Source organism: Babylonia areolata, chromosome 6, assembly GCF_041734735.1.
Source record: "Babylonia areolata isolate BAREFJ2019XMU chromosome 6, ASM4173473v1, whole genome shotgun sequence".
NCBI lineage: Eukaryota > Metazoa > Mollusca > Gastropoda > Neogastropoda > Buccinidae > Babylonia > Babylonia areolata.
Window position 1 is genome coordinate 36,767,668 of NC_134881.1, and position 10,142 is coordinate 36,777,809.

General features: G+C 38.3%; 1 protein-coding gene across 4 annotated transcripts in view; it reads left to right on the forward strand.

The window, feature by feature from the left end:
- Window positions 1-8,557, forward strand: part of LOC143282979 (KH domain-containing RNA-binding protein qki.L-like) — a 31,062-nt gene extending 22,505 nt beyond the window's left edge. For all 4 annotated transcript variants that reach the window (XM_076588916.1, XM_076588919.1, XM_076588918.1 and 1 more), the window contains exon 8: window positions 5,510-8,557. The gene's annotated coding sequence lies outside the window, so the exon portion shown is untranslated. The remainder of the gene's footprint in view (window positions 1-5,509) is intronic.
- Window positions 8,558-10,142: the final 1,585 nt, after the last annotated feature.

A 10,142-nucleotide genomic window follows, 5' to 3' on the forward strand; every position in this document is an offset into this window, starting at 1 on the left:
GGCGCAGAAGATGACTACTGAGATCACAAAACAGAAGCGTCTGTAGGTCACAGTTAATTACCCAAATTATAAATAATCTTTGAAAATTGTCAGTTTCAAATGGGATACAAAATCCACTTTAAAATGAATTTGTAGTGTATAGAAAATACCTGGTAACTGTAAAATGTATTGAAGGACTGTCCGTTTGTCAGGAAATTTTTGTTCCTTAGTTGCCCAACAACAATAAGATATATGATATACCTGTGCAATTATGAAATGTTTAAGTGCTGAGGATTTTAATTTGAAAGTTAGCAAATAGAAGTAAATGCTCAGTATTAACAGAAAACTTATTGTTCAATATCAGTAAATTCAGCAGTATTATTACCCAGTCCTTTTTGTGAACTTCTGAGAAATTTGGTGTGGTTTTTTTTTTGTTTTTTTGTTTTTTTTGTTTTCGCATTCTGTGCAGTATTATTCCATGTATAAGGAGGAAATAAAATTTTCTCTCATCAAACAAAAGACTAACTCCTTGGTAATGCAATTTTCTTTTCTTTTTTCCTTTTCCTTCATTTTTTTAGTTTGGTTACCCTTTTTGAGAATTTCATTTAAAAAAAGAACTGAACATCAACAAAAACATGACTTCTTTAAAGGGGTGGGGTGGAGGGTAGGGGGCAGAGACCAGGAAAAGGAAAAAAGGGGACAGAAACAGCACCTGGGAACGAAAGGGGAGGCAAGGGTGAAGTGACAATCTTGTGAAACTTTCAGGTTATTTCATAATCATTACAACTGATATTTCATGGTATGGTTTGAATTTTTGAGTTTTAGTTATCTTTTTTTCTTTTTTTTTCGCGATAATTCAGTCAAACTTGTTGATTATATGAATCTGGTCGTTGGAGCTTTTCTGTTTTGTTTTCTCATGTTTGAATCGGTGGGAGAGAGGGGTGAGAATGAATTTCAGAAACGGCTTTTGATTTAGGAAAAACAGAAATTACTGAAACTCTTTTGCTCATCAGGATTCGTTTAGCATGGTACTTTGTGTTGGTGACCAAAGTAAACTTAACATTGGTAGAGGCTTTTAAAAACAAGCAAAGACAAAAGCTAAATTTGCTAACAAATTAACGAGTCAATATAGATTTAGAGTGTGGTTCATTGGTATGTCCTGCATGACATCTTCCAGGCGAAAGAAATCAGAAATGGTCCGCAGAGACATTGTAGATGTGCAGTGAGAACCTAACATGGTTTGAGAGGATGGAAAAATACCAGGGACATTCTTGTGGAATGATAATAATGATGATGACAGTAATGATTGTTGATAAAATTTCTTGCAGCAAAGCGGCAATGCTGATTTTGTCTTCATGAGTAAAGGTTGTTTTGTGTAGATGTTTACACTGCCAGTGCATAATAGTTGTATACCATATTTGTTGTGATTTGTGTTCATTCTGCAGGTGATATGATGCATAATGTTGATGGTTTTTGTTTATTTGTTTAAATTTTTACAAAGCAGGGGGAAGACTTGGTTTTATTGTGACATGTTAAAATATTGCTCAAGAAATGTGTTTTTGGGTTAAATCATGTAAAAAACAAAAGAACCCCCAAACTTTATGATTACTATCGCTGTCAAAAAAATCTGTGTGGTTTGAAATCCAAAGTTTTCAGTGTACACACTTGTTTCAGGAAATCACGTCGAATTGTGTATGTAAGATGGCAACTTTTATGGCATTGGTTGTGTGTTGGGCAATGTTTTACTTTGTGTTAGAGGGGGGCAAGCAAGTCCCTGTCCGTTTGTCACATCACGTGACCTGTCGGTCCTTTTGGCTCCACCATACGTCTCTTACCAGAAAAGGGGTTGCATGCTAATTGTGTTCGAGTTTAATCTCCTGGAAAACGAGTATGGCTGCCAAATTAGGGTAAACCAGTTGATGCACATAAAAGTTCATTTGTTGATAAGAGTGACCATGGGAGTTGAGCCCACCGAAAACCCCTAAAACATTACATCTTTACTGTTGTCAGATCACACAACTTGAAACACATGATGACCTGTGTGAACAATATTCAGCATGACACCAGTCCTTGGATCGCATGGAACATTGAAAGTATTTTTTTTTCAGACAGTTTCGTTGTTATGTGAAAGAAAAACTTGGCTCTTTCGTGACAAATGTTGATGGTGGGTTTTCCCTTCTGCTGTTGACATGTAATGCAAAGACCGAAGCAAAATGGTTGCAGCTGACACAGGCAAGACTGAAAAGCTGAACATTGGTTTTCCTTTCTCGAGTGGTTTTCATTGATCGATTATCCTTGTCCTGAAGCCACGCAGTTCCACCCTACACAAAAATAAAAAAATCAAACGAGTGAGAAATCCAAAAGTTACTCCTAAACCACAATTAATTTAATTTTAATAGTTACCTTGATTGATTTTTTTTTTTTTTTAATTTTTTTTTTTTTAATGATTTTGAGTTTACCTAAGACCCATCAAATGATTTGAACACATTGATGTTTTTTGTTGTTTTTTCCTTGTTAGTACAATTGTCATTTAAATTTATATAAATGCACCACGATAAAAAAGCAAACATACATGCATGCACACATGCGCATGCACACTTGTATTGATACATACTTCTGTCTATAATCACACTCAGGTACATATATAGAAGTAAAAATACACATCCACAGACATGCATCCCTTTTTCACATTCACTCATACACTATTTGTCACACACATGGAGCAGAACATGTATTAGACTTTGAATCAAAAAGAGGGTTTACATACCAGATCAAAAAGAGGGTTTACGTACCAGATAGACAGGATTATTGCTTTACCATTTTCTTGAGTGTTCAAATTACTTTTTTGAATGTGTTTACTTGTTGGACAACAACTCTGCTTAGTCAAATGAATGAGAAAGTGTTCACGCCAGTGGACAGTTTTCTGTTATTTCCCAGAATAGACAAACTTGCAGCCATTTTGTCGTGTGTATTTGTTGGGGGGAGGGGGGGGGGTGTCCATTTCCTTCAGCTCTACATTACAGATAATGTTGTTCTGATTGATGTATGATTATCCAGGGCATATGGCGCAGCCCTGTGTTCGCATTTTCTTTGATTCTTGCATATTCTTTCAGTTCCACAAGTTCTTGATTGATAAAATATCATTTTTTGAATTATACAATTTGTATTCATTCATTGTGAGACAATCAAGATATCTTTAAAAAAAAAAAAAAAAAAAAAAAAAAAAAAAGTTTATTGCAATGATCTGTGGATTTAAATATACAGTCGACGGGTGCAATAGCTGAATGGTTAAAGTGTTGGACTTTCAATCTGAGAGTCCCAGGTTCGAATCTTGGTAACGGCGCCTGGTGGGTAACGGATGGAGATTTTTCTGATCTCCCAGGTCAACACATGTGCAGACCTGCTAGTGCCTGAACCACCTTCATGTGTATATGCAAGCAAAAGATCAAATACGCATGTTAAAGATCCTGTAATCCATGTCAGTGTTCAGTGGGTTATAGAAACAAGAACATACCCAGCATGCACACCCCTGAAAACAGAGTATGGTTTCCTTCATGGGGAAGGGGGGTGGGTAAAAACGGTCATGCACTCGTGTACACGTGAGTGAATGTGGGAGTTGAAGCCCACGAACGAAGAATAATATTCAGTCACATGTTCAAAGGGAAAAATTGTCAGTTCCTCTCGTCTGTTTCATTACTACCACTCTCATAGTGATACTGTTTATGACCTATGTTTACATTCTGTTTATCTGTGCATTCAGACACAAGTTACGAATCTCATGTTTCCATATGTGCAATTATTTTTTTTTTTAATGTGTTGTATAAATAAATTGTATTTTGAAACCACGAGTTTTCTTTTTTTTTTCTTCTGTGCTCTCTAGTTCATAGCTGCCAGTCATTCCTAATTTTTAGGAATTTTTCCGCATTTTAGCACCAATTCTGAAATTACAATTTTCTGTATATGTTTCTAAATTTCTAAATTTCAACACGCACAAAAAAAAAGAAAGAAAAAAAGGTGAAAAATGAACCAGTTCACCTACATGCTGGGTCCATACACCGATCCATGTTTTTCAACTGGAAAACAGTTACTGCACATGCGCAAGGCACCATTGCTGTTTTACCAACATGGCGTCAAGCAGTGAAAGTTGATGTGATGTGGGCAGCAAATCAGTTAAAGAGGTTTATCAGCGCTTTACTTCAGTATAAGGAACAGTTTTCATTTATCGATTCTCACCATGTCCCCTCCTGAACCCATTACTCGACAGTATTCCTAATTTTGGGTCTGGAAGGTTGGCAGCTATGCTAGTTGCTGATGAGGATTCAGGAGACACATTTTATATTCCGTCACACTCAATAAATCAATTCACACTTCATGTGCTAAAATACTGATCTTTCAGATGATTCATTCTCTTTTTCTTTCATTCCTACTTTGAGAATATATCTGTCTGAACCAAAAAACACTACAAAAGAACATGATAAAAAAAATTTTTAAAAAGAGATAAATATATGGGGAAAAAAAACCCACAAGCAAACAAAACGGTACAAAAATGTTGCCAAAAACAAAAAGAGGAATATTTGAGATACAATCCAGTCGAAGAAAAACAAGTTGTTGACAAAACAGGGGAAGCAATACCATTGATTTAATCCTCAATGACTTGGAAAGTCATCTTCAGTGACTCTGGGAAAGTCGACATCTCATTCTCAGAATTCATACACACCATTTTACACATACACACACACAGACACACACATTTGCCTGTATTGATAAGAAACTACCCTCTGAAACGGAACAAAACAAAAATTAAGAAAATCAGTTGAAAATCATAGTGCAATAATGACCACAACCACGACAAACGGAAATGAAAACGATGCCCTTTTAATATCCTGGTACAAATAGAAATGGGGAAACAGTAGAGGTGTGTGTTCTGGAACGGTGGCTGTGTGGTAACTCTGTGTTGTGTTGTGTTGCTCTCCTGTATCACCAACTAGACTAGTACTCTCTGCCTTACGTGCTCTGTTGCTTTGGTCGATAGTCTCAGCAGTTGGGGCAGTTGGTTTTGTATATTACTCACATTTATGTTTTTTATTCCATGTACTTCACATAACTCCAAAATGACTTGGGCACTTTCTCTTGTCTTGTCATCAGCGCATGCTTGAAGGTGATTAATATTGCCACTGGGATGTTTTAATTAATGGATTAATTAAGCCAAAGGCATGCACTAAAGCTATGTGTATTTTGCAATATTGACGTTGGTTTCCTGCAAACAAGTGTGTGTAACTTGTTTCGTAATCTTCAATGTTGATTCACTGCCAGTACCTGTCACAAACCAAGTCACGCTTGGTGCCGTATCTCCCCTCCTTTGTTTTCCAGAATGTTTTTTTGTTGTTGTTTTTTTGATTACTCTTATTAATCTTGTACTGTTGACATGAATGCTCCATAACTCTTTTAGCAAATCTGTGAATATGGATTTATTTTTCAGAGTTAAACTAACCTTTCTTTTTTTTTTTTTTTTCCTTTTTCATTAACCCAGCTGGCAACTAACACGGTCACACACATACACACTGGACGAAGGGACGTGTTGGAACCCCCCCTCCCTGACTGACAGGAGCTAGGCTGGAAGGGAGTGGGATGGAGGGAGGGAGAGGGGGGGGAGGAGGAACCTGGCAGCCCCCCCTCCGCCCCCAAGCCCCCACGACCACCACCACCACCACCACCACCTTTCATCACCCCCCCATCAGGAGTCGATGGATGACATCATCACCAGGTGTGACTTGACTCCGCACCACCAGGCCGCCTTGCTAGTTGTGCTGTGTACCTACCTGTACCTCTCACCTGTGTTCCGTCAATGTGTCATTGTCTTGCCACTAGTGACCGCTACTAACACGCTTAGCGCCACAGCTTGGCTGTCTTGCGTCAGGGGAATTGGAGGGGGGGTAATGAGAGGAAAAGGGCTGAGGGTGGTGTAAGTTGGTCAAGTCTGTTTTCTGTTCTGTGTCTCAGAACTTTGAGGTGATCCTCGGTGTGTGTGTTGTTTGTTTTAGGTTCTGAGCGTGTTGTATCCTTCGTGTTGGTGGTCAGTTGTTGGTTTTTTGGGGCTTTTTTTTTGCTTGTATGTTAAGTAGTTGTCATTTGTGTTTTGAAGGTGAATTTTGTGTTTTTAAACCCCTTTTTCGGAGTAGGACTGTGAATTACTGGGCAAACGTGTCAGGGTGGTGGTTTTTGTCTCATGGAGTTGACATTTTTAATTTGGATGTTTGTGCGAGTCCATACCTTGCCCCTCCCCCTTCCCCTCCATGCTCCACTTTTAACACATTGGTATGTTAATCACAGTGTTCATATCAAGCTCAATGAATGGATGGGTGAATAAAATTAGCATTGTGTTACATGTTTGAACAAAGCATTATGTTACATATCTGAAGGCGTCTGCAGGCTGCCACCTGTGGTCTTGTGTGAGTTCTCTTCATATCAGTCTGTGTTTACGCGTTGCTGGATCATGGTTGGTGATTGCTCTTTGTTATATAGATACAGAACCTTTTGGATATTTTCAAGAATTTTTTTTTTTTTTTTTGTTGTTTTTTTTTTTTTGTTGCCTCATGTTTCGTTGTGAAAAAAAAAAATTAATGCATGCTTCCCATATCATATTATACTTTGGATTATGTTAGTGTACTGGATGATATGAATACTCATGGAATATTGCCTGGTATTGGTTCTGTCCCTATTGACATGTTTTTCTACTTTGTATGATTTACCTTGTGGCTTTTTTCCCCCCCCCCCCATTAATCATGCTTATGATTTTTGTGGGGGACTAGTGGTTATGGTGAAGTTTGCATTAGCGAGGGTACTGTTTTTGTGTTAATCTTGATGACCAGTTTGCGTAGTTGAGGGAATACCCACCCGTCCTTATCACAACAGATTAATCCAGATTGGCACACTGTGAAATTGTTGGGGAAGGGAGTTGGGGTGTTAGGTGAACCAAACAGTCACAGAAATTTCCCTTTTATGTCTTTTTTAGTCGCTTTGTCAAAGTTTTATCATTAACAATAGCAAGTTTGAGTGATAACCATTAATCACAAGAACAAATTTTATATCTTGTCAGAGGAAGAAAATTATGTTCAGTTTTGTCAGTGGAGACAATTCAGAGGTCATATCTTAGCTGGAAACTGCATAATGGAGGGTTTTTTGGTTTTGTTTAGTTTTGCTAATTCAGAGTTGAACTAAAATTGAGCTCTGCAGGGCATCATGTTTGTTTTTCCACTGTGAGAGAACAGATATATCACATGGGATAAAGATGACTTTGAGGACAAGGATCCAATAAGAGCAACAAGAAATATTAAAGATGTCACAAAAAGATATTTAAAGTGAGATAGTCATTGAAGAGAAACCCCAGTTGAAAAAGGAACGCCAGTCACTTTGTTTTGTTTCTTTGTTTGTTTGTTGTTGTTTTTTTGGGGTGGGGGGGGGGTCTCATTGAGAAGAAACATGAAGGATGTCTAATGCATTGTAAACATTGTAAACATTGAGGATTTGGAATCATTGACATTGCAATCTGAAATTCTGACATACAAAATAAGATTTTATTTTTACTTTCACTTTATATGGCTTTTTATTGTCCAAAATTTACAAGTTTCATATCATTAAATGATAACCATATCAAGAAGCAGCCATGATCTGGGCACCACTGACTACTCCTGAAAACTGAAACTAAGCAATACTGAATTTTACTTACCATGAACACATTTCAGGAATACTCATTTCCGTACAGCAAAACTACAGTGGAGTTTAGTAGTTTGAGGTGCAACGTACTGTCACAGCAATAAATACAGCTGTGTATCTGATGATTGCCTGTGGAGTTCTTCAGAAGAGATTACATCAGAAGAGATACCAGTTCTGTCTGGGTTGAATTAAGATTGAATACTGCATTGTGCACTTTCCTAACTCCTCAGTGAAAATTGACAGAGGAGAAGAAAATTAATGGAAATTTTCATCCTTTTTTTTTTTCTCTCCCTCTCTTATTATTATTTTTTACTCAATATTTTTAGTGTTTTTGTAGTGGTCTGATTGCATAATCAAATTGATATATTTAGGTTTACACCTATGTACTCAATATTATCAAAGACGTGTGTGTGGAAGAGTGTGCAGATAAGAAGAGCACAGGTAGTGAACATATCGTGAGTGAAGTTTGCTCTTGAGTCACTAACTTGGGATGTTTCTTTGATGTAAAGATTCTTTCTTTTCGTCGGTCACAACATATCTGGCTTAATAGTTGACTTTGACAGTCATGAAAATCGCTATTTGTGTGGAAATGATTTTTGCATGGTAGCAACAGGCGTGCTGCCGGGTTTTTTTGTGTGTTTTTTTTTTTTTCTTTTCAGGTTTTTATTTCATTTCAATTTTTAAGTAGTTGAGATAGTTAAATAGTTGTGACACTGACAGTAATAATCATCAAGTCGTGACCATAGAGCCGTACCATACAAAAAAAGAAAAGCGAGCAGCTTCGTTTGTGAATGTGTGTGAGCAGGTGCTCAGGTGTGTTCAGTGAGCGGTAGGTTTGTGGTGTATGAAAAATGTTGAATTGAAATTGATATTTCTTAAGCATTGTAAAGGAAATGGTCTTAAAAGACCTCGGGCAGCTATCTATTCATCAGTTTGAAACCAGTTCTGGGATGGAAATCTGTAGCCAGTGACACTTGCTGTGTAGACTAAAAGACAGGGGAAAAAAACCTCATAAAAGTAAGGTATGGCATTTTCCACTCAGTCAAAAAGACACGAGTACAGAGTTTCAGAACAGAAATCATGACACATGTTGGAATAGGGTGCATGAGTTGATGAATAAAAATATCACAACAATTTGATGCAGCCATTGAACTTAATCCTTTTTTTTTTTCTTCAAAAGCAAAATGATTTTGGTATAGGTAAAGAAATATAATCCTCCTTGTTCATCAGAATTTAGTGCTGGATTCAATTTTTGACTCATGTTTAGAAATATAACCTTATAGCTGTAAACCTGGTAGGTTTCCACTCCTGGGTTTTACTCATCTCCTTTTCAGAAAAGTACTCTTGGTAAATTTACCTAGCCCCCCCCCCCCCCCCCCCCTGTCCTGTTGTCTTGAATCAGGAAGCAACTGAATTTTCTTGTAGAGAGGGACAGAGCATTGCACAGAGCATTGCTGAGTCACGCATGGAACTAGGTTGTGCGGTCTCCGGTGGTGTCTGACCAACAGGGGTGTTGTGCACAGTGTCTGACTCAGCGGTTCACCAAGTTAGTGCCTTGCCCTCACCACACCCTGTGACTGCTTTATGTGTTTGTGTGTGTGTAACTGTGTGTCTGTATGCGTGTGTGTGTGTGTGACTGTGTGTCTGTATGCGTGTGTGTGTGTGTCTGTATGTGTGTGTGTGTGTGTGACTGTATGTGTATGTGTGTGACTGTGTATGTGTGTGTGACTCTGTGTGTGTGTGTGTGTGACTGTGTATGTTCTGTGTGTCTGTGTGTGCGACTTGTGCCTTAGCAGTCTTCCTGGAGCCTTTTTTATATGTGTATGTAAGACCATTTTGTGCCTGAGAGAGGTGTCCACAGAGCCTGTTTGTCTTAGTGATAATTGTGTGCCTTGGAGGGGTGACCGTGTGTGAGACTCATAGACCCTCTGGTTTGTATGTGTGTGAGACTAGTTTGTGCCTTGGAGGGGTGACTGTGTGTGAGACTCATAGACCCTCTGCGTTTGTATGTGTGTGAGACTAGTTTGTGCCTTGGAGGGGTGGGTGTCCATAGAGCCTGTTTGTGACTTTGTGCCTTAGAGCGGTCATTCTAAGCCTTTTCATGTGTGTGTGTAAGACCATTTTGTGCCTTAGAGAGGTGACCATAGAGCCTGTGTGTGCATGTTTGTATGTCAGGTGAACATAAGGATTTGGGTGGGGGTGTTACAGGCAAGACTTGACAGATTTCTTTCATACCAGCTTTTGGTGGAGATTGCGTAACATGCAGGTTGTGTATTTGCATAAGTGTGTGACATTGTATATTTCTTCATTATGTTGCGTAACATTCTGGTTGTGTGTGTGATTGTGTTTTCCTTGCATGCTTTTGTATTTTACTTTATAAACTGTTGTCCTTGATGTGTGTTATCTCAAACACAAGATGTGCAGCTTCACTGAAACTGATCGAAACTGAC